This window comes from Nerophis ophidion, linkage group LG05, assembly GCF_033978795.1.
Source record: "Nerophis ophidion isolate RoL-2023_Sa linkage group LG05, RoL_Noph_v1.0, whole genome shotgun sequence".
NCBI classification, from domain to species: domain Eukaryota; kingdom Metazoa; phylum Chordata; class Actinopteri; order Syngnathiformes; family Syngnathidae; genus Nerophis; species Nerophis ophidion.
This window is the reverse complement of record NC_084615.1, coordinates 15877681-15902756: the sequence shown is the minus strand read 5'-3', so window position 1 is coordinate 15902756 and position 25076 is coordinate 15877681. Positions and strand designations below refer to the sequence as shown.

The 25076-nt window shown below is 39.8% G+C and overlaps 1 protein-coding gene across 1 annotated transcript in view; it reads left to right on the top strand.

The window, feature by feature from the left end:
* Positions 1-11484: 11484 nt before the first annotated feature.
* Positions 11485-25076, top strand: part of flrt1b (fibronectin leucine rich transmembrane protein 1b) — a 162278-nt gene continuing 148686 nt past the window's right edge. Inside the window, exon 1 of the mRNA XM_061900188.1 lies at positions 11485-11568. The gene's annotated coding sequence lies outside the window, so the exon portion shown is untranslated. The remainder of the gene's footprint in view (positions 11569-25076) is intronic.

Here is a 25076-nt window from a genome sequence, read left to right as displayed (position 1 = left end):
ATTTTATTATATGGCAGGTGTGTGTGACAGTAGAAATATGTCATCGCAATCAGAATTAGAACATACTTTATTAATCCCCGAGGGGAAATTAAGGTTTTCAACCACATTCAACATCATCCATCCATCCATTTTCTACCGCTTATTCCCTTTCGGGGTCACGGGGGGCGCTGGCGCCTATCTCAGCTACAATCGGGTGGAAGGCGGGGTACACACTGGACAAGTCGCCACCTCATCGCAGGGCCAACACAGATAGACAGACAACATTCACACTCACATTCAAACACTAGGGCCAATTTAGTGTTGCCAATCAACCTATCTGACAAACATTATAGGGAGACAGAACAGGATCAAATACTACAGGAAGGCAGAACAGGATCAAACATTACAGGGAGACAGAACAGGATCAAACATTACAGTGAGACTGAACAGGATCAAACCTTACGGGGAGATGGAACAGGATTAAAACATTACAGGTAGACAGAACAGGATCAAACATTACAGGTAGACAGAACAGGATCAAACATTATAGGGAGACTGAACAGGATCAAACATTACAGGGAGGCAGAACAGGATCAAATATCACAGGGAGACGGACCAAGATCGAACATTACAGGGAGACGGAGCAGGATCAAACATTACAGGTAGACAGAACGGGATCAAACATTGTAGGGAGACTGAACAGGATCAAACATTACAGGGAGGCAGAACAGGATCAAAAATTACAGGGAGACGGAGCAGGATCAAACATTACAGGTAGACAGAAGGGGATCAAACATTGTAGGGAGACTGAACAGGATCAAACATTACAGGGAAGCAGAACAGGATCAAAAATTACAGGGAGGCAGAACAAGCTCAAACATTACAGGCAGAGAGAACAGGATCAAACATTACAGGGAGACAGAACAGGATCAAACATTACAGGGAGGCAGAACAGGATCAAACATTACAGGGAGGCAGAACAGGATCAAACATTACAGGGAGACTGAACAGGATCAATCATTAAAGGGAGGAAGAACAGGAGCAAATCTTAAAGGGAGACAGAACAGGATCAAACATTACAGGGAGACTGAACAGGATCAAACATTACAGGGAGACGGAACAGGATCAAACATTACAGGGAGACAGAACAAGATTAAACATTACAGGGAGGCAGAACAGGATCAAACATTACAGGGAGGCAGAACAGGATCAAACATTACAGGGAGACAGAACAGGATCAAACATTACAGGAAGACTGAACAGGATCAAACATTACAGGGAGACAAAACAGGATCAAACATTACAGTGAGACAGAACAGGATCCAACAATACAGAGAGACAGAACAGGGCCAAACATTACAGGGAGGCAGAACAGGATCAAACATTACAGGGAGGCAGAACAGGATCAAACATTACAGGGAGACTGAACAGGATAAACCATTAAAGGGAGGAAGAACAGGATCAAATCTTAAAGGGAGACAGAACAGGATCAAACATTACAGGGAGACTGAACAGGATCAAACATTACAGGGAGACGGAACAGGATCAAACATTACAGGGAGACAGAACAAGATTAAACATTACAGGGAGGCAGAACAGGATCAAACATTACAGGGAGGCAGAACAGGATCAAACATTACAGGGAGACAGAACAGGATCAAACATTACAGGGAGGCAGAACAGGATCAAACATTACAGGGAGACAGAACAGGATCAAACATTACAGGAAGACTGAACAGGATCAAACATTACAGGGAGACAAAACAGGATCAAACATTACAGGGAGAAATAACATGATCTAACATTACAGAGAGACAGAACAGGGCCAAACATTACAGGGAGGCAGAATAGGATCAAACATTACAGGGAGACAGAACAGGATCAAACATTACAGGGAGGCAGAACAGGATCAAACATTAGAGGGAGACAGAACAGGATCAAATATTACAGGGAGACTGAACAGGATCAAACATTACAAGGAGGCAGCACGAGCTCAAACATTACAGGCGAAAAGAACAGGTGCAAACATTACAGGGAGACAGAACAGGATCAAACGTTACAGGGAGACTGGACAGGATCAAACATTACAGGAAGACAGAAGAGGACCAAACATTAAAGGGGGATAGAATAGGATCAAACATTACAGGGAGACGGCGCAGGATAAAACATTACAGCGAGACAGGACAGGATCAAACATTACAGGGAGACTGAACAGGATCAAACATTACAGGGAGACGGAACAGGATCAAACATTACAGGAAGACAGAACAGGATCAAACATTACAGGGAGACTGGACAGGATCAAATATTACAAGGAGACAGACCAAAATCGAACATTACAGGGAGACAAAGCAGGATCAAACATTACAGGTAGACAGAACAGGATCAAACATTATAGGGAAACAGAACAGGATCAAATATTACAGGGAGGCAGAACAGGATCAAACATTACAGGGATGCATTACAGGATTAAATATTACAGGAAGACAGAACAGGATCAAATATTACAGGGAGATGGAACAGGATCAAACATTACAGGAAGACAGAACAGGATCAATTATTACAGGACGGCAGAACAGAGTAAAACATTACAGGGAGACATTACAGGATCAAATAGTACAGGAAGACTGAACAGGGTCAAACATTACAGGGACACATTACAGGATCAAATATTACAGGGAGGCAGAACAGGATCAAACATTACAGGGAGGCAGAACATGCTCAAACATTACAGGGAGACAGAACAGGATCAAACATTACAGGGAGACTGGACATGATCAAACATTACAGGAAGACAGAAGAGGACCAAACATTACAGGGACTCAGAACAATATCAAATATTACAGGGAGACGGACCAAAATCGAACGTTACAGGGAGACAGAGCAGGATCAACGAATTACAGGTAAACAGAACAGGATCAAATATTACAGGGAGACTGAACAGGATCAAATATTACAGGTAAACGAACAGGAGCAAACCTTACAGGGAGGTAGAACAGGATCAAATATTACAGGGGGACAGAACAGAATCAAATATTACAGGGAGACTGAACAGGATCAAACATTATAAGGAGGCAGCACAAGCTCAAACATTACAGGCGAAAAGAACAGGTGCAAACATCACAGGGAGACAGAACAGGATCAAACATTACAGGGAGACTGGACAGGATCAAACATTACAGGAAGACAGAAGAGGACCAACCATTACAGGGAGACAGAACAGGATCAATAATTACAGGGAGACGGCACAGGATCAAACATTACAGGTACACAGAACAGGATCAAACATTACAGGGAGACGGCGCAGGATCAAACATTACAGGTACACAGAACAGGATCAAACATTACAGGGAGACTGAACAGGATCAAACATTACAGGGAGACTGAACAGGATCAAACATTACAGGGAGACAGAACAGGATCAAACATTACAGGGAGACGGAACAGGATCAAACATTACAGGGAGACAGAACATGATCAAACATTACAGGGAAGCAAAACAGGATAAACATTACAGGGAGACATTACAGAATCAAATATTACAGGAAGACTGAACAGGGTCAAACATTACAGGGACACATTACAGGATCAAATATTACAGGGAGGCAGAACAGGATCAAACATTACAGGGAGGCAGAACATGCTCAAACATTACAGTGAGACAGAACAGGATCAAACATTACAGGTAGACAGAACAAGATCAAACATTACAGTGAAATAGAACAGGATCAAACATTACAGGGAGACAGAACATGATCAAACATTACAGGGAAGCAAAACAGGATCAAACATTACAGGGAAGCAAAACAGGATCAAACATTACAGGGAGACAGGACAGGATCAAATAATACAGGGAGCCATTACAGGATTAGATATTAGAGGGAGACAGAACAGGATCAAATATTACAGGGAGATGGAACAGTATCAAACATTACAGGAAGACAGAACAGGATCAAATATTACAGGACGGCAGAACAGAGTATAACATTACAGGGAGACATTACAGGATCAAATATTACAGGAAGACTGAACAGGGTCAAACATTACAGGGACACATTACAGGATCAAATATTACAGGGCGGAAGAACAGGATCAAACATTACAGGGAGGCAGAACATGCTCAAACATTACAGGGAGACAGAACAGGATCAAACATTACAGGGAGACTGGACATGATCAAACATTACAGGAAGACAGAAGAGGACCAAACATTACAGGGAGACAGAACAATATCAAATATTACAGGGAGACGGACCAAAATCGAACGTTACAGGGAGACAGAGCAGGATCAACTAATTACAGGTAAACAGAACAGGATCAAATATTACAGGGAGACTGAACAGGATCAAACATTACAGGTAAACGAACAGGAGCAAACTTTACAGGGAGGTAGAACAGGATCAAATATTACAGGGGGACAGAACAGGATCAAATATTACAGGGAGACTGAACAGGATCAAACATTATAAGGAGGCAGCACAAGCTCAAACATTACAGGCGAAAAGAACAGGTGCAAACATTACAGGGAGACAGAACAGGATCAAACATTACAGGGAGACTGGACAGGATCAAACATTACAGGAAGACAGAAGAGGACCAAACATTACAGGGAGACAGAACAGGATCAAACATTACAGGGACACGGCGCAGGATCAAACATTACAGGTACACAGAACAGGATCAAACATTACAGGGAGACTGAACAGGATCAAACATTACAGGGAGACGGAACAGGATCAAACATTACAGGGAGACAGAACATGATCAAACATTACAGGGAAGCAAAACAGGATAAACATTACAGGGAGACATTACAGAATCAAATATTACAGGAAGACTGAAAAGGGTCAAACATTACAGGGACACATTACAGGATCAAATATTACAGGGAGGCAGAACAGGATCAAACATTACAGGGAGGCAGAACATGTTCAAACATTACAGTGAGACAGAACAGGATCAAACATTACAGGTAGACAGAACAAGATCAAACATTACAGTGAAGTAAAACAGGATCAAACATTACAGGGAGACAGAACATGATCAAACATTACAGGGAAGCAAAACAGGATCAAACATTACAGGGAAGCAAAACAGGATCAAACATTACAGGGAGACAGGACAGGATCAAATAATACAGGGAGACATTACAGGATTAGATATTACAGGGAGACAGAACAGGCTCAAATATTACAGGGAGATGGAACAGGATCAAACATTACAGGAAGACAGAACAGGATCAAATATTACAGGACGGCAGAACAGAGTATAACATTACAGGGAGACATTACAGGATCAAATATTACAGGAAGACTGAACAGGGTCAAACATTACAGGGACACATTACAGGATCAAATATTACAGGGCGGAAGAACAGGATCAAACATTACAGGGAGGCAGAACATGCTCAAACATTACAGGGAGACAGAACAGGATCAAACATTACTGGGAGACTGGACATGATCAAACATTACAGGAAGACAGAAGAGGACCAAACATTACAGGGAGACAGAACAATATCAAATATTACAGGGAGACGGACCAAAATCGAACGTTACAGGGAGACAGAGCAGGATCAACTAATTACAGGTAAACAGAACAGGATCAAATATTACAGGGAGACTGAACAGGATCAAACATTACAGGTAAACGAACAGCAGCAAACTTTACAGGGAGGTAGAACAGGATCAAATATTACAGGGGGACAGAACAGGATCAAATATTACAGGGAGACTGAACAGGATCAAACATTATAAGGAGGCAGCACAAGCTCAAACATTACAGGCGAAAAGAACAGGTGCAAACATTACAGGGAGACAGAACAGGATCAAACATTACAGGGAGACTGGACAAGATCAAACATTACAGGAAGACAGAAGAGGACCAAACATTACAGGGAGACAGAACAGGATCAAACATTACAGGGACACGGCGCAGGATCAAACATTACAGGTACACAGAACAGGATCAAACATTACAGGGAGACTGAACAGGATCAAACATTACAGGGAGACGGAACAGGATCAAACATTACAGGGAGACAGAACATGATCAAACATTACAGGGAAGCAAAACATGATAAACATTACAGGGAGACATTACAGAATCAAATATTACAGGAAGACTGAAAAGGGTCAAATATTACAGGGACACATTACAGGATCAAATATTACAGGGAGGCAGAACAGGATCAAACATTACAGGGAGGCAGAACATGTTCAAACATTACAGTGAGACAGAACAGGATCAAACATTACAGGTAGACAGAACAAGATCAAACATTACAGTGAAGTAAAACAGGATCAAACATTACAGGGAGACAGAACATGATCAAACATTACAGGGAAGCAAAACAGGATCAAACATTACAGGGAAGCAAAACAGGATCAAACATTACAGGGAGACAGGACAGGATCAAATAATACAGGGAGACATTACAGGATTAGATATTACAGGGAGACAGAACAGGCTCAAATATTACAGGGAGATGGAACAGGATCAAACATTACAGGAAGACAGAACAGGATCAAATATTACAGGACGGCAGAACAGAGTATAACATTACAGGGAGACATTACAGGATCAAATATTACAGGGCGGAAGAACAGGATCAAACATTACAGGGGGGCAGAACATACTCAAACATTACAGGGAGACAGAACAGGATCAAAAATTACAGGGAGACTGGACATGATCAAACATTACAGAGAAGCAAAACAGGATCAAACATTACAGGGAAGCAAAACAGGATCAAACATTACAGGGAGACAGGACAGGATCAAATATTACAGGGAGACATTACAGGATTAAATATTACAGGGAGACGGAACAGGATCAAACATTACAGGAAGACAGAACAGGATCAAATTATACAGGACGGCAGAACAGAGTAAAACATTACAGGGAGACATTACAGGATCAAATATTACAGGGCGGAAGAACAGGATCAAACATTACAGGGGGGCAGAACATGCTCAAACATTACAGGGAGACAGAACAGGATAAAAAATTACAGGGAGACTGGACATGATCAAACATTACAGAGAAGCAAAACAGGATCAAACATTACAGGGAAGCAAAACAGGATCAAACATTACAGGGAGACAGGACAGGATCAAATATTACAGGGAGACATTACAGGATTAAATATTACAGGGAGACAGAACAGGATCAAATATTACAGGGAGACGGAACAGGATCAAACATTACAGGAAGACAGAACAGGATCAAATTATACAGGACGGCAGAACAGAGTAAAACATTACAAGGAGACATTACAGGATCAAAAATTACAGGGAGACAGAACAGGACCAAACAATACGGGGAGACAGAACAGGATCAAATATTACTGGGAGACAGAACAGGATCAAATATTACAGGGAGGCAGAACATGATCAAACATTACAGGGAGGCAGAACAGGATCAAATATTACAGGGAGGCAGAACAGGATCAAATATTACAGGGAGGCAGAACAGGACCGGCTTTCCCCATAGTTTCCACATTTCCATGAAATTTCCCATTGAAATCAGTGGGACATTTTTTAAAATTCCACAATTTCTAGATTGGTCATCCAATTCAAACTGTTCCAAATTCAAAACGCTAAACCTGTTCAAAATTGTGTGCTCTCCTTCAACAATTTTTTTTAAAATTCCCGGATTTCCAAGAATTCCCAGTTTTCAGGGACATATCCCCCATTCAAAATTAATTTTCCATTTTTATAACTTCCACAATTCACACAATTTTCATCCAATTTAAACCTTTCCAACTTCAAAATATTCAGCCTGTTCAAATTTGTGTGCTCCTCTTCAAAATCCCGGATTTCCAAAAAAATCCCAGTTTTCAGGGACATATCCCCCCCATTCAAAATGAATTGTGCATTTTTTAAACTTCCACAATTCCCAAATTTTTCATCGGATTCAAACCGTTCCAACTTCAAAACATTCAGCCTGTTCAAAATTGTGTGCTCTCCTTCAAAACATTTTTAAAAATTCACGGATTTCCCAGAATTCCAGCTTTTCCAGGACATTTTTTCCCATTCAAAATGAAATGGCCATTTTTCAAACTTTCACCATTTCCACATTTTTCAACCAATTCAAACCATTCCTGTTATGATCCGCTACCCGGATCATTCCATATTCTTGTTTTGTTCCATTTTGGTATCTCACTGTTGTTTGCCTTCCCCAGTTCCTGTTTGTTCGGTCACCATGGTTGCTTCTTAGTTTTTCACCTGCCCTTTGCGTTCGACGCATACCTGTTTTTGCTGATTACTACCTTATTTAAGGCTTTTGTTCATTCTCTCTCGGATCCTAATTTGCCTTACAAGCAACAAGTGACCTATGCTTTTCTATGTACTTACTCGCTAGCTTTCGCGCTACGCCTTTATTTATCCCTAGCTCACATGCTAGTAGTTTTTGTTTTGCCTTTTGTGCCCCTGTGCCAGTTTTTCTGTTCATTGTTTGTTTATTAGTTTAATACATCTTCTTTTCTTACCATATGCTGTGTTCTTGCCCGATCGCATCCACAAAAGAACGAATCTGGCATCACTATGCCCACCAAAAGTCACAATTCCACTTTCAACACATTCCTCTCGTCCAACTAACACTTTCCCAAGTTCTAAACCAAATTCCGTTTTTCCTGGAAATGCCAACTCTTCAACCTTCAAACCATTCCAACATTCCGAACTATTCTTCCATTACATTTGCTCCAAAGTAAGTCTTTGCTGTCGTCCAGCATTCTGTTTTTGTTTACTTTGCACCCAGTTCAGTTTTAGTCTCATTCTGCATAGCCTTCCCTGAGCTTCAATGCCTTTTCTTAGGGCCACTCACCTTTTGTTTATTTCTGGTTCAAACCATAACTAAGCATGCATCAAAATAGCTCTATTGTTTTATTTGTTGTTTTGCACTCCTATTTTGATGTCTTTTTCTTCTTTTTTTTTGTCTTATCCTGTAGCAGTTTCATGTCTTCCTTTGGGTAATATTTCCCGCATCTACTTTGTTTTAGCAATCAATAATATTTCAGTTGTTTTTATCCTTCTTTGTGGGGACATTGTTGATTGTCATGTCATGTTCGGATGTACATTGTCTTTGCTCCACAGTCTTTGCTGTCGTCCAGCATTGTGTTTTTTGTTTACTTAGCAGCCAGTTCAGTTGTAGTCTTATTCTGCGTAGCCTTCCCTAAGCTTCAATGCCTTTTCCTTGAGGCACTCACCTTTTGTTTAATTTTGGTTTAAGCATTAGACACCTTTTTACCTGCACACTGCCTTCCGCTGTTTCCAACAAGCAATTAGCTACCTGCTGCCACCTACTGATATAGAAGAGTATTACACGGTTACTCTCAACACTTGACACTCAAAAACAACCACACATCATTTGTAGACTATAATTACTGGTTTCCCCCAAAATATTTTTGTCAGAATAATTTTATCTAAGTAATCACAAAACTGTGTGATGCCATGAGTTCCTGGTGAGAGGAAACAAGCTGTCTTTGGTCCAACAAAGCAAACGGCTTGTAAAACTCCACTATGTAGGATGGGAACCGACATGAAGGTGTCGGGTTCTTTGACGTATTGTAATCCACAGGAAGATTTTGTCTTGACCCGAGATTTACAAAGCGGAGAGGAAGCAGGATCTGACTCCCTTTCCGGCACCTTTTTCTTTGAACTGTTTCGTGACCGAGGGCAACGGCTGTTTACGACCCCCTTCCTTTAGAAACAGCTGTTGCCATGTAATCAGGGAAAGTCATACTTGCCAACCCTCCCGGATTTTCCGGGAGACTCCCGAAATTCAGCGCCTCTCCCGAAAACCTCCGGGGACAAATTTTCTCCCGAAAATCTCCCGAAATTCAGGCGGAGCTGGAGGCCACTCCCCCTCCAGTTCCATGCGGACCTGAGTGACGTGTCGACAGCCTATTTTTCAGGTCCGCTTTCCCACAATATAAACAGAGTGCCTGCTCAATGACGTTATTACTGTAGAATGATCGAGGGCGAGTTCCTGGTCCTCCCAGCGAGGCAACAACACACAACAACAGCAGTCACGTTTTCGTCTACCGTAAAGCAGTTCGCCTGCCGTAAACAGCAATGTTGTGACACTCTTAAACAGGACAATACTGCCATCTACTGTACATGCATATGTGACAATAACATCAACGGCATTTAGAGCAGTGGTTTTCAGCCTTTTTTCAGTGATGTACCCCCTCTGAACATATTTCTAATTCAAGTACCCCCTAATATGAGCCAAGCATTTTTAGTTGAAAAAAAAAAAAAAAGATAAAGAAGTAAAATACAGCACTATGTCATCAGTTTCTGATTTATTAAATTGTATAACAGTTCAAAATATTGCTCATTTGTAGTGGTCTTTCGTGAACTATTTGGAAAAAAAATATAAAAATAACTAAAAACTTGTTGAAAAATACACAGTGATTCAATTATAAATAAAGATTTCTACACATACTGCGACGAGGTGGCCGCCTTCCGCCCGATTGTAGCTGAGATAGGCACCAGCGCCCCCCGCGACCCAAAAGGGAATAAGCGATAGAAAATGAATGGATGAATAGCTGTAAATATACTCCTTCCCTTTTAACCACGCCCCCCACAGCTCACCTCCCGAAATCGGAGGTCTCAAGGTTGGCAAGTATGGGGAAAGACCAAATAAAAGAGGAGGCATACAATCTTTCGTCAGAGCGTGTTGTGGTGGGGACTGTAAGAGAGTACAGTCCAGACGTCTCCCCTCAATTGAGCTAAATTGAAGTCTGTCTCTGTTTAATTCCTTGCATCTATGTCTGTTTAATAGATGTCTTTAGTGTTTGAACCTGACAATTTTTAACCCCGAATAAGTGAAATTAGACACGGCACACCGTACACTGGAGTGGAAAGTGTGAACCTTGCATCATGCGACGACACAGGTGTGTGTGGATACCGAATGGGCCAAACAAAAGGCGTCAAAGCCACAAAAGTACTCATCCGCCAAACACGCACAAACACGGCACATTCAAATGGAAACAGAGTCAGCGGGTAACCATGGCGACGCTATAAAGCCCAAAGGTTGGTTAGCGAAAACCTTGTTAATGACGCGGGAGAGAACACAGCCGGTGTACTCCTGGGAGTGGGGGGTTGCGCCATTAGCTTAAACCCACATGACTTGTGTCGCACTTCTCCACCTTTACGGAACTTCCCCGTGTTGAAAAGTCCGCAGGCACGAAACGACCGACGACGGATGAACTTCCTCTCCTCCGACCGTGTGGTTAGCTCGCCCATGGCGATGCCTAATAGCGCGGCGGCTGAATAAAGCGTGCTAACATCGAGACGCGCCAATTATCGCATCCGGTGGCGATAAGTTCTGCACGTACAATACGGAGGCGGGGCCGTGGGGGAGGGGGGGGGGTGGGGGGAGGAGGAGGGGAGTCAGGGGGACAAAGGGGAGGGCGAGCGAGAGAGAGAGAAAGAGAGAGAGAGAGAGAAAGAGAGGGAGTGTGAAAGGGAGAGCGAGGGATGAAGTGAAAGTGAGTTGAGGGAAGCGAGGGGAAGACGCTGGTGGACTAAATTTGCCCGGAACATAAAAACAAGAAGATGGAGTGTATTTCTTTCTCGGGAGGTAAGTGTGTGTGTGCATGTGTGTGTGTGTGTGTGTGTGTGTGTGTGTGTGTGTGTGAAGGAGGGCTGGTAGAGATTTGATGTGCCGCTGACGGAGCCGAGTTAAGCACCTTAGACGTGGTCATGAGGACGACATGACAAAGAGGATGAGCTCGCCCTCCCTTTTGTTTTGGTTTCAAACTTAGCCGGGAATAATCCGTCCATCCGTTTTTCTACCCTTTTTGGGGGTGCCGGAGCCTATCTCAGCTGCGAACCCACGCAGTCACGGGGGGAGAACATGCAAACTCCACACAGAAAGATCCCGAGCCCCGGGGATTGAACTCATGCACTAACCCCCGGTGCCACCGTGCCGCCTGGCAGAAATAATAATAATGATAAAAATTATAATTAATCATAATCATTATTTTGAAAGCTTCTGCATGAATTGTGCATACCTCCACCCTGTCCGTGCAACCTGTTTGTGCATTCCTGCTTCACCCTCACTCACCACCCCCTTCGCTCGCCCAGACCTCCATCGGCCACACCGAGCGAGCGTGTCCACACGAGAATGGCAATGAACTTGCTGCTATCCTTTAAGAAAAGGCTGGTGTACTTCCAAGTCCAGTCAAATGGCTTTTTTGTTTGATTTGTTCCCCCCCCCCCGACTTTTTTCCGCGGTTATGCAACATTTAAATGTCATGTGACACCCGTCAACAACACACATGTATTACATCAGTGTTTTTCAAACCACTGTGCCGCGGCACACATGTGTGTCGGGAGATACAGTGTGGTGTGCCGTGACTAATTTTGCTTATTTGGTGTTAAACATATTATTTGCCAACCAGTCTGCAAATTATATGTTGTTATTGAGTGTAATACTCTTCCATATCAGTAGGTGGCAGCCTGTAGCTAATTGCTTTGTAGATGTCGGAAACAGCGGGGGGCAGAGTGCAGGTAAAAAGGTATCTCTTGCTTAAAAAAATTAAAACAAAAGGCGAGTGCCGCTAAGAAAAGGCATTGAAGCTTAGGGAAGGCTATGCAGAACGAAACTAAAACTGACCTGGGTTCAAAGTAAACAAAAACAGAATGCTGGACGACAGCAAAGACTACGGTGGAGCAAAAATGGCGTTCACAATGTACATCCGAACATGACATGGCAATCAACAATGTCCCCATAAATAAGGATGAAAACAACGGAAATATTCTTGATTGCTAAAAAAAAAAGTTGATGCAGGAAATATTGCTCAAAAGGAAGACATGAAACTGCTAGAGAAAAATACCAACAAAAGAGAAAAAGCCACCAAAATAGGGGCTTAACACCAGAACTAAAACAATAGAGCTATAATGATGCATGGTTGGTTATTGTTTACACCAAAAATAAAGAAAAGGTAAGTGCCGCTAAGAAAAGGCATTGAAGCTTAGGGAATACTATGCAGAACCAAACTAAAACTGAACTAGCTACAAAGTAAAAAAAAAAAAACAGAATGCTGGACGACAGCAAAAACTTACTGTGGAGCAAAGACAATGTACATCCGAACGTGACATGACAATCAACAATGTCCCCACAAGGAAGGGTTGAAAACAAGTGAAATATTCTTGTTTGCTAAAAAACAAAGTTGTTGCAGGAAATATTGCTCAAAAGGAAGACATGAAACTGCTACAGAAAAATACCAACAAAAGAGAAAAATCCACCAAAATAGGGGCGTAACACCAGAACTAAAACAACAGAGCTATAATGATGCATGGTTGGTTATGGTTTAAACCAAAAATAAAGAAAAGGTAAGTGCCGCTAAGAAAAGGCATTGAAGCTTAGGGAAGGCTATGCAGAACCAAACTAAAACTGAACTAGCTACAAAGTAAAAAAAAAAAACAGAATGCTGGACAACAGCAAAGACTTACTGTGGAGCAAAGACAATGTACATCCGAACTTGACATGACAATCAACAATGTCCCCACAAGGAAGGGTTGAAAACAAATGAAATATTCTTGTTTGCTAAAAAACAAAGTTGTTGCAGGAAATATCGCTCAAAGGAAGACATGAAATTGCTACAGGAAAATACCAACAAAAGAGAAAAAGCCACCAAAATAGGGGCGCAACACAAGAACTAAAACAATAGAGCTATAATGATGCATGGTTGGTTATGGTTTAAACCAAAAATAAAAAAAGGTGAGTGCCCCTAAGAAAAGGCATTGAAGATTAGGGAAGACTATGTGGTACGAAACTAAAACTGAACTGGCTGCAAAGTAAACAAAAACGGAATGCTGGACGACAGCAAAGACTTACTGTGGAGCAAAGACGGCGTCCACAATGTACATCCGAACATGACATGACAATCAACAATGTCCCTGTCACGCCTGTGGATTATGTTGTGTTGTTGTTATGTTTGGTCACGTTATGTTTATTTATTTGGACATTCAGTTCTGTTTTTGCACTTCTTGGTAAGTTTCCGTCACCATGCCAACCCATTAGCTTCCACCTGGTCTCCATCATAGTCACTATTTTAGCCATTCTGTTTCTGTCCTCGTCCTGGCAACTTTGAACTTTATCGTGCCTACCCGCACCAACCTGTTCCTCATCTACCTTCATGCCTTGCCACGCTATTTGTTATTTGGTCTATACCACGTACGTTTTTGGTTTGTTTTGTGCCACAGCTAGTATCTTTTGTTCATTTGTATATAGTAATGCCATTGTGCTGTTTTTGTTTGAGTATACTCTACTTTGTTCTCCGCCACTGTGCGCGCCCTTTGTTTTGCTGTTTTTGAATTAGAGTGTTAAAAAAATTAAACACGTCTGGCTCGTACCAATCATCCTTTATGTGGGAAAAGCAAAAAAATAATCCTAGTCCAAGATTGACAGTCCCTATAAAGAAGGTTAAAAACAACTGAAATATTCTTGATTGCTAAAACAAAGTAGATGCGGGAAATATCGCTCAAAGGAAGACATGAAACTGCAAAGGGGAAAATACCACATCATGGTGTGGAACATGTCAATAATGCACATATTGCATCATGGTGTGGAACATGTCAACAATGCACATATTGCATCATGGTGTGGAACATGTCAACAGTGCACATATTACATCATTGTGTGGAACATGTCAACAATGCACATATTGCATCATGGTGTGGAACATGTCAACAGTGCACATATTACATCATTGTGTGGAACATGTCAACAATGCACATATTAAATCATTGTGTGGAACATGTCAACAATGCACATATTGCATCATTGTGTGGAACATGTCCACAATGCACATATTGCATCATGGTGTGGAACATGTCCACAATGCACATATTGCATCATTGTGTAGAACATGTCAACAATGCACATATTGCATCATGGTGTGGAACATGTCCACAATGCACATATTGCATCATTGTGTGGAACATGACAACAATGCACATATTGCATCATGGTGTGGAACATGTCAACAATGCACATATTGCATCATGGTGTGGAACATGTCAACAATGCACATATTGCATCATGGTGTGGAACATGTCAACAATGCACATATTGCATCATGGTGTGGAACATGTCAACAATGCACATATTGCATCATGGTGTGGAACATGACAACAATGCACATATTGCATCATGGTGTGGAACATGTCAACAATGCACATATTGCATCATGGTGTGGAACATGTCAACAATGCACATATTGCATCATGGTGTGGAACATGTCAACAATGCACATATTGCATCATTGTGTGGAACATGTCCACAATGCACATATTGCATCATGGTGTGGAACATGTCAACAATGCACATATTGCATCATGGTGTGGAAATGCTCATTGAAAGCTTTTGACATTTGTAATAGTCTTGCTCAACAAAAGTAGCATTTTGTAAACAATGGAAATATGTCCGTTGTTGTTGTCGCTTTAAGCAAGGATCCATGCATTTGTTTGCTGGAGCCTATCCCAGCGGACTTTGGGCGAGGAAGAAATATCCCTCATTAAAAAAAAAAAAAAAAAAAATATATATATATATATATATATATATATATATATATGCTCTAGAGTAGGGGTCACCAACCTTTTTGAAACCAAGAGCTACTTCCTAGGTACTGATTAATGTGAAGGGCTAACAGTTTGATACACACTTAAATAAATTGCCAGAAATAGCCAATTTGCTCAATTTACTTTTAATAAATAAATCTGTATATATACATATATATATATATATATATATATATATATATATATATATATATATATATATATATATACATACATATATATATATATATATATATATATATATATATATATATATAAATGGTTATCCGTCGTAGATTTTTTGTCCTTTTACGGAAGTTTCTTTTGTACAGACTAAATGATGAAAAAAAACACTTAATTGAACAGTTTAAAAGAGGAGAAAACAGGAAAAAGATGCAAAATTAAGTTTTGAAACATAGTTTATCTTCAATTTCGACTCTTTAAAATTTCAAATTCAACCGAAAAAAGAAGAGAAAAACTAGCTAATTCGAATCTTTTTGAAAGGAAAAAAAATAATAATAATAATTAATGGAACATTAGTAATTTTTCCTGATTAAGATTAATTTTAGAATTTTGATGACATGTTTTAAATAGGTTAAAATCCAATCTGCACTTTGTTAGAATATATAACAAATTGGACCAAGCTATATTTCTAACAAAAACAAATCATTTATTCTAGATTTTCCAGAACAAAAAAATGTCCAAAAAATTCAAAAGACTTTGAAATAAGATTTAAATTTGATTCCACAGATTTTTTTAATTTTAATAAGTTTGAAGAAATATTTTGCAAATATTTTTTGTCGAAAAAAAAAACAGAAGCTAAAATAAAGAATTAAATTACAAAGTATTTATTGTTCTTTACAATAAAAAAAATAAATTTATTTGAACATTTATTAAAATTGTCAGGCAAGAAGAGGAAGGAATTTAAAAGGTAAAAAGGTATATGTGTTTAAAAATCCTAAAATCATTTTTAAGGTTGTATTTTTTCTCTAAAATTGTCTTTCTGAAAGTTATAAGAAGCAAAGTAAAAAAATAAATTAATTTATTTAAACAAGTGGACTACAGAGTCCGTCTTTATGTTGCCATGGTCTTCCCGGGTGTTGTTGGTTTTAGATCGCTGCTTCCCCACACCTGATCGGCTGCCGTCGCGCGAGGAGGTCGAGCTCCGCTTCTGCTGCTTGAAGCGGTTTTAGTGATTCTGGACGCCGTGATGAATAATTGATTTGGATGTTGTTGCCTCGCAAATGTTGCCACTTTTATTGCAGATAGTCGTCGGCACATGCATGGAGAACATCCGCCTCTTACTGGGAGCGTGGAGAGGAGAATCTTGCTATCACTTTGCTGGCTGATGAAATATAAACAATATGTAATGATAATCTCTCAGAGCGCAGGCAGGATGTTGCTATGGCGATATTTGTTGGCAGACTACTTCCTGGTCCATGGAGTAATGAAAGACTTAAGCATATAAAGGACACGGAAGACCGGGCTTTATGCTCCGCTGCTCCCAGTCTGTGGAACGCTCTCCCTGACCACCTGAGGGCACCACAGACTGTGGATGCTTTTAAAAACTTTTAAAAACTCATCTTTTTTAAAAAGCCTTTGTATAGACATGCATGCTGGTTCTAGCTATAGGGTTGTTTCTAGTTTCTGGTTTTGTATTTGATTTTATTTTTATTATCTTTTTACTATTATAATTATTATTTTTTTTTTTTACACTGTGGCACTTGAAAGTTGTTTGCTCAACGTAAAGTGCTTTTTTACAAATAAAATCTAATTTTATTATTATTATTATTACCATTCTACCATTTGTATTCTGAGATAAGGGAATGGTTTTGTTGGCACTAAAGAATTTTTTTTTTTGTGTGTGCTAAATTGGCAGTCTTCAGACTACTTCTTGGACCATTTGTGCTGGTTTGTCTTGTCCAAGGACTACTTCCTGGTTCATGGAGTAATGAAATACTTTAGCATCTAAAAGACACGGGAGACCGGGCTTTCTGTTCCGCTGCTCCCAGTCTGTGGAACGCTCTCCCTGACCACCTGAGGGCACCGCAGACTGTGAATGCTTTTAAAAAAGGCTTATAAAAACATATTTTAAAAAAAGCCTTTGTATAGACATGCATGCTGGTTCTAGCTATTGGGCCGTTTCTAGTTTCTAGTTTTATATTTGATTTTATTTTATTATCTTTTTACTATTATTATTCTTCTTCTTTTTTTTACACTGTGGCACTTGAAAGTTGTTTGCTCAACGTAAAGTGCTTTTTTACAAATAAAATCTAATATTATTATTACCATTCTACCATTTGTATTCTGAGATAAGGGAATGGTTTTGTTGGCACTAAAGAATTTTTTTTTTTTTGTGTGTGCTAGTTTGGCAGTCTTCAGACTACTTCTTGGACCATTTGTGCTGGTTTGTCTTGTCCAAGGACTACTTCCTGGTTCATGGAGTAATGGAAGACCTTAGCATCTAAAGGACACAATTCTACCATTTGGATTCTGAGATATAGGGGCTTCACGGTGGCAGAGGGGTTAGTGCGTCTGCCTCACAATACGAAGTTCCTGCAGTCCTGGGTTCAAATCCAGGCTTGGGATCTTTCTGTGTGGAGTTTGCATGTTCTCCCCGTGAATGCGTGGGTTCCCTCCGGGTACTCCGGCTTCCTCCCACCTCCAAAGACATGCACCTGGGGATAGGTTGATTGGCAACACTAAATTGGCCCTAGTGTGTGAATGTGAGTGTGAATGTTGTCTGTCTATCTGTGTTGGCCCTGCGATGAGGTGGCGACTTGTCCAGGGTGTACCCCGCCTTCTGCCCGATTGTAGCTGAGATAGGCGCCAGCGCCCCCCGCGACCCCGAAGGGGAATAAGCGGTAGAAAATGGATGGATGGATGGATGGATTCTGAGATAAGGGAATGGTTTTATTGGGACTTAAGTAAAAGAAAAACGCAAAATTTGTGCTAGTTTGACATACTACAGACTACTTCCTGGTTAGTGGAGTACGACATAAGACCTTAGCAAACAATAAACAGGACTTTACCATTTAGATTCTGAAGTAGGGTGATTGTTTTATTCGGTCTTAAAAGATCAAAGAGAAAAATAAATATTCGCAAAAAAAAGAGGGAGGAATCGTGTAGTGACGTATATTTGTGCTAGTTTGTCTTTTCCAAGGACTACTTCCTAGTTCATGGAGTAATGGAAGACCTTATCATCTAAGGGACACAATTCTACCATTCTGAGATAAGGGAATGTTTTTTTTGGGACTTAAGTAAAAAAAATTGCCAAATGTTTGCTAGTTCGACAGTCTACAGACTATTTCCTGGTTCATGGAATACAACATAAGACCTTAGCAAACAATAAACAGGACTTTACCATTTAGGCTCTGAAATAAGGGGATCGTTTTATCGGGACTCAAAACAAAATAGAGAGACATTTTTCAAAAAAAGTGGAAGAATCGTTTTAGTGACGTATATTTGTGCTATTTTGTCTTGTCCAAGGACTACTTCCTGGTTCATGGAGTAATGAAAGACCTTAGCATCTGATGGACACGATTCTACCATTTAGATTCTGGGATAAGGGAATGGTTTTATTGGGACTTAAGTAAAAAAAAAACGCAAAATGTGTGCTAGTTTGACAGTCTACAGACTACTTCCTGGGTCGTGGAGTACCACATAAGACCTTAGCAATTAACAAACAGGACTTTATCATTTGGATTCTGAAATAAGGGGATTGTTTTATCGGGACTCAAAACAAAATAGAGAGACGTTTTCCGAAAAAAAGTGGAAGAATCGTGTAGTGACGTATATTTGTGCTGGTTTGTCTTTTACAAGGACTACTTCCTGGTTCATGGAGTAATGAAAGACCTTAGTATCTGATGGACACGATTCTACCATTTAGATTCTGGGATAAGGGAATGGTTTTATTGGGACTTAAGTAAAAGAAAAACGCAAAATGTGTGCTAGTTTGACAGTCTACAGACTACTTCCTGGTTCGTGGAGTATGACATAAGACCTTAGCAATCAACAAACAGGACTTTATCATTTGGATTCTGAAATAAGGGGATTGTTTTATCGGGACTCAAAACAAAATAGAGAGACGTTTTCCGAAAAAAAGTGGAAGAATTGTGTAGTGACTTATATTTGTGCTGGTTTGTCTTTTACAAGGACTACTTCCTGGTTCATGGAATAATGAAAGACCTTAGCATCTGATGGACACAATTCTACCATTTGGATTCTGAGATAAGGGAAAGGTTTTATTGGGACTTAAGTAAAAGAAAAATGCCAAATGTGTGCTAGTTTAACAGTCTACAGACTACTTCCTGGTTTGTGGAATACAACATAGGACCTTAACAAACGATAAACAGGACTTTACCATTTGGATTCCGAAATAAGGGGATTGTTTTATCGAGACTCCAAAAAAATAGAGAGACATTTTCCCAAAAAAAGTGGAAGAATCGTTTTAGTGACGTATATTTGTGCTAGTTTGTCTTGTCCAAGGACTACTCCCTGGTTCATGGAGTAATGAAAGACCTTAGCATCTGATGGACACGATTCTACCATTTGGATTCTGAGATAAGGGGAATAGTTTTTTTGGGACTTAGGTAAAAAAAAAAAAAATCCGCAAAATGTGTGCTAGTTTGACAGTCTACAGACTACTTCCTGGTTCGTAGAGTACGACACAAGACCTTAGCAATTAACAAACAGGACTTTACCATTTGGGTTCTGAAATAAGGGGATCGTTTTATCGGGACTCAAAACAAAATAGAGAGACATTTTTCAAAAAAAGTGGAAGAATCGTTTTAGTGACGTATATTTCTGCTGGTTTGTCTTGTCCAAGGACTACTTCCTGGTTCATGGAGTAATGAAAGACCTTAGCATCTAAAGGACACAATTCTACCATTTAGATTCTGAGATAAGGGAATGGTTTTGTTGGGACTTCCGTAAAAACATTTTTTTTTAAATCGCAAAATGTGTGCTAGTTTGACAGTCTACAGACTACTTCCTGGTTCGTAGAGTACGACATAAGACCTTAGCAATTAACAAACAGGACTTTACCATTTGGATTCCGAAATAAGGGGATTGTTTTATCGGGACTCAAAACAAAATAGAGAGACATTTTTCCCCAAAAAAGTGGAAGAATCGTTTTAGTGACGTATATTTGTGCTAGTTTGTCTTGTCCAAGGACTACTTCCTGGTTCATGGAGTAATGAAAAACCTTGGCATCTAAAGGACACGATTCTACCATTTGGATTCTGAGATAAGGGAATGGTTTTATTCGGACTAAAAACAGCAAAGAGAAAAATATTTTTTTGTAAAAAAGAGGAAGAATCGTGTAGTGACGTCTTTGTGCTAGTTTGTCTTGTCTAAGGACTACTTCCTGGTTCATAGAGTGATGAAATACTTTAGTATCAGATGGACGCGATTCTACCATTTGGATTCTGATATGAGGGAATGTTTTTGTTAGGACTTAATTAAAAATATTGCAAAATGTTTGCTAGTTTGACAGTCTACAGACTACTTCCTGATTCGTAGAGTACGACATAAGACCTTAGCAAACAATAAACAGGACTACTGAAATAAGGGGATTGTTTTAACGGGACTCAAAACAAAATAGAGAGACATTTTTCCCGGAAAAAGTGTAAAAATCGTGTAGTGACGTATATTTGTGCTGGTTTGTCTTGTCCAAGGACTACTTCCTGGTTCATGGAGTAATGAAAGACCTTAGCATCTGATGGACACGATTCTACCATTGAGATTCTGAGATAAGGGAATGGTTTTATTGGGACTTAAGTAAAAAATTGCAAAATGTGCGCTAGTTTGACAGTCTACAGACTACTTCCTGGTTCATGGAGTACGACATAAGACCTTAGCAATTAACAAACAGGACTTTATCATTTGGATTCTGAAATAAGGGGATTGTTTTGTCGGGACTCAAAACAAAATAGAGAGACGTTTTCCGAAAAAAAGTGGAAGAATCGTGTAGTGACGTATATTTGTGCTGGTTTGTCTTGTCCAAGGACTACTTCCTGGTTCATGGAGTAATGAAAGACCTTAGCATCTGATGGACACGATTCTACCATTTAGATTCTGGGATAAGGGGATGGTTTTATTGGGACTTAAGTAAAAGAAAAACGCAAAATGTGTGCTAGTTTGACAGTCTACAGACTACTTCCTGGTTCGTGGAGTGCGACATAAGACCTTAGCAATTAACAAACAGGACTTTATCATTTGGATTCTTAAATAAGGGGATTGTTTTATCGGGACTCAAAACAAAATAGAGAGACATTTTTTAAAAAAAAGTGGAAGAATCGTTTTAGTGACGTATATTTGTGCTAGTTTGTCTTGTCCAAGGACTACTCCCTGGTTCATGGAGTAATGAAAGACCTTGGCATCTGATGGACACGATTCTACCATTTGGATTCTGAGATAAGGGAATAGTTTTATTGGGACTTAGGTAAAAAAAAAAATTCGCAAAATGTGTGCCAGTTTGACAGTCTACAGACTATTTCCTGGTTCGTAGAGTACGACATAAGACCTTAGCAATTAACAAACAGGACTTTACCATTTGGATTCCGAACTAAGGGGATCGTTTTATCGGGACTCAAAACAAAATAGAGAGACATTTTTCAAAAAAAGTGGAAGAATCGTTTTAGTGACGTATATTTGTGCTGGTTTGTCTTGTCCAAGGACTACTTCCTGGTTCATGGAGTAATGAAAGACCTTAGCATCTGATGGACACGATTCTACCATTTAGATTCTGAGATAAGGGAATGGTTTTATTGGGACTTAAGTAAAACATTGCAAAATGTGTGCTAGTTTGACAGTCTACAGACTACTTCCTGGTTCATGGAGTACGACATAAGACCTTAGCAATTAACAAACAGGACTTTATCATTTGGATTCTGAAATAAGGGGATTGTTTTATCGGGACTCAAAACAAAATAGAGAGACATTTTTCCCCAAAAAAGTGGAAGAATCGTTTTAGTGACGTATATTTGTGCTAGTTTGTCTTGTCCAAGGACTACTTCCTGGTTCACGGAGTAATGAAAGACCTTAGCATCTGATGGACACGATTCTACTACCATTTAGATTCTGAGATAAGGGAATGGTTTTATTGGGACTTAAGTAAAAAATTGCAAAATGTGTGCTAGTTTGACAGTCTACAGACTACTTCCTGGTTCATGGAGTACGACATAAGACCTTAGCAATTAACAAACAGGATTTTACCATTTGGATTCCGAAATAAGGGGATTGTTTTATCGGGACTCAAAACAAAATAAAGAGACATTTTCCAAAAAGGAGGAAGAATCGTGTATTTGTGCTACTTTGTCTTTTCCAAGGACTACAAGTACATGACGTGTGTAAGTATTTCAACCACTCCGGACCGTTTAGTGGTTTTGCAGAGAACTCAAAGATAATTTAAGCCAATATTAGTGAAGAAAATAAATGCCTTTGCAGCGACTCTGAGTTGATTCTATGAGGGATAAGTGCACCATCCATTAGAGTCATCCAGCAGCCGCACTAATAGTCCCTGCAGGAATATGGCTGCCGTAGTTTTCATTGTGCAAAACCAAACAAAAGAACTGATTTCGACAAACAATTAGCAGATTTGTTTAATGGCTGTTGTTAATGTGAGGGTAGGACATAAAAATATAATGTTAAGTAAGACAGCAGCCCGTCTTATCACTACTGACATGATAACTCTTAAGCAACTTTATACCTCTTGTTTATATTCTAGTTTCTTTAAAATAGCCACCATTTTCGCACACTCTTGGCATTCTCTCCATGAGCTTCAACGGAAATGGTTTTCACTTTATGCAGAGAATCCCAAGAGTGTGCAAAGCAGTAACCAGAGAAAAGGGTGGCTATTTTGAAGAAACATGTGTTCTTTCATAGTTTTGATGTGACAAAACTATTTACAATGTAAATAGTCATTTGGGGCCCTTTTTGATATTTATTTATTTAAAAAAAAAATGCTATAAACAAATGTTATATATATTTATATGTGACTAAGTATATTATTAGTATTAGTTAAAAAATTTAACTTTTTCTTATTACATTCCGATTTGTTGCTTTTTTTTTTACATGTTTACTATTGTTTATTTTCCCCATGTATGCAATAGAAATAATAATAATAATAATAATAATAATAATAATAATAGTAATAACATTGTGGACGACTCTTGCCGTCGCCGCTCGGGTTCCACTGACCACCCAGGAAGGACATCTCTTTTGCAGGTGTGACTTCTTTATTTCGCAATAAAGCTTTAGTGAAGGTCGGGTCGCTTTTCAGCTCCTTCCTCCACTGCTCGTTCACAGTCTGCTTTTCAGCCGCCGTCGTCGTCGTCCTTGTCTGCTCTTGGCCGCTCTTGCTTCTCAGTCGCTGCTGCCGGCTCTCCTACTCCCTCCGCCCCGATCTCTCCTCCTTCTCCCCTTTTATACACTGTGAGGAGATAAGTTGATTGTTTCCCGGTCTGCGAGCCATGCACGTGATCTCGCTCGTAGCGTCGCTCCCGGCACGCCCCGCCTCTCTGCTCGGTCGTCGTCTCCGCCTCCTTGCCGCCATTTTGGGCCGGGCTCCAGCGTGCCCTGCCCCACTGCTCGTTCGCCGGCTCCGCCTCTCCACAAACATGTTTTGTATCTGCATAATGTAGTGTGTCAAATATTGAAAATAGTCATGTTAATTGACACATTTAGCAGTGGATGTTGTATTTTTTCAAATGTCAAACATTTTTAGGCCTTTTTATATAATTTTTTATTTAAAAAAAAAAATGCCAAAAACAAATGTAATATACAGTTTGGACATACCTTCTCATTTAATGTGTTTCCTTTATATATCCTGACTATTTACATTGTAGATTGTCACATCCAAACTATGACACCTGTGACGTCAAAACCATTCCAGGTGAATACATATTGAAGCTCATGCAGAGAATGCCAAGAGTCTGCAAATCAGTAATCAGAGCAAAGTGTGGCTATTTTGAAGAAACCAGAGTATAAAACGTGTTTTTAGTTATTTTTTTGTTAAGTACATAACTCCAGATGTGTTCATTCCTAGTTTTGATGAGACAATCTACTATTTAAATAGTCATGAAAATAAAGATAGAATGAGGAGAAGATGTGTCCAAAATTTTGGCCACGCCCAGCCTGCCAAAAGTTTTCATTTGGCCCGCCAAACATCACCCAAATAGTCCTGATCAGGGGTCACCAATGCGGTGCCCGTGGGCACCAGGTCGCCCGTAAGGACCAGATGAGTCGCCCGCTGGCCTGTTCTAAAAATAGCTCAAATAGCAGCACTTACCAGTGAGCTGCCTGAATTTTTGAACATTTTTTATTTATTTACTAGCAAGCTGTTCTCGCTTTGCTCGACATTTTTAATTCTAAGATAGACAAAACTCAAATAGAATTTGAAAATCCAAGAAAATATTTGAAAGACTTGGTCTTCACTTGTTTAAATAAATTCATTTGTTTTTTTACTTCGCTTCTTATAACTTTCAGAAAGACAATTTTAGAGAAAAAATACAACCTTAA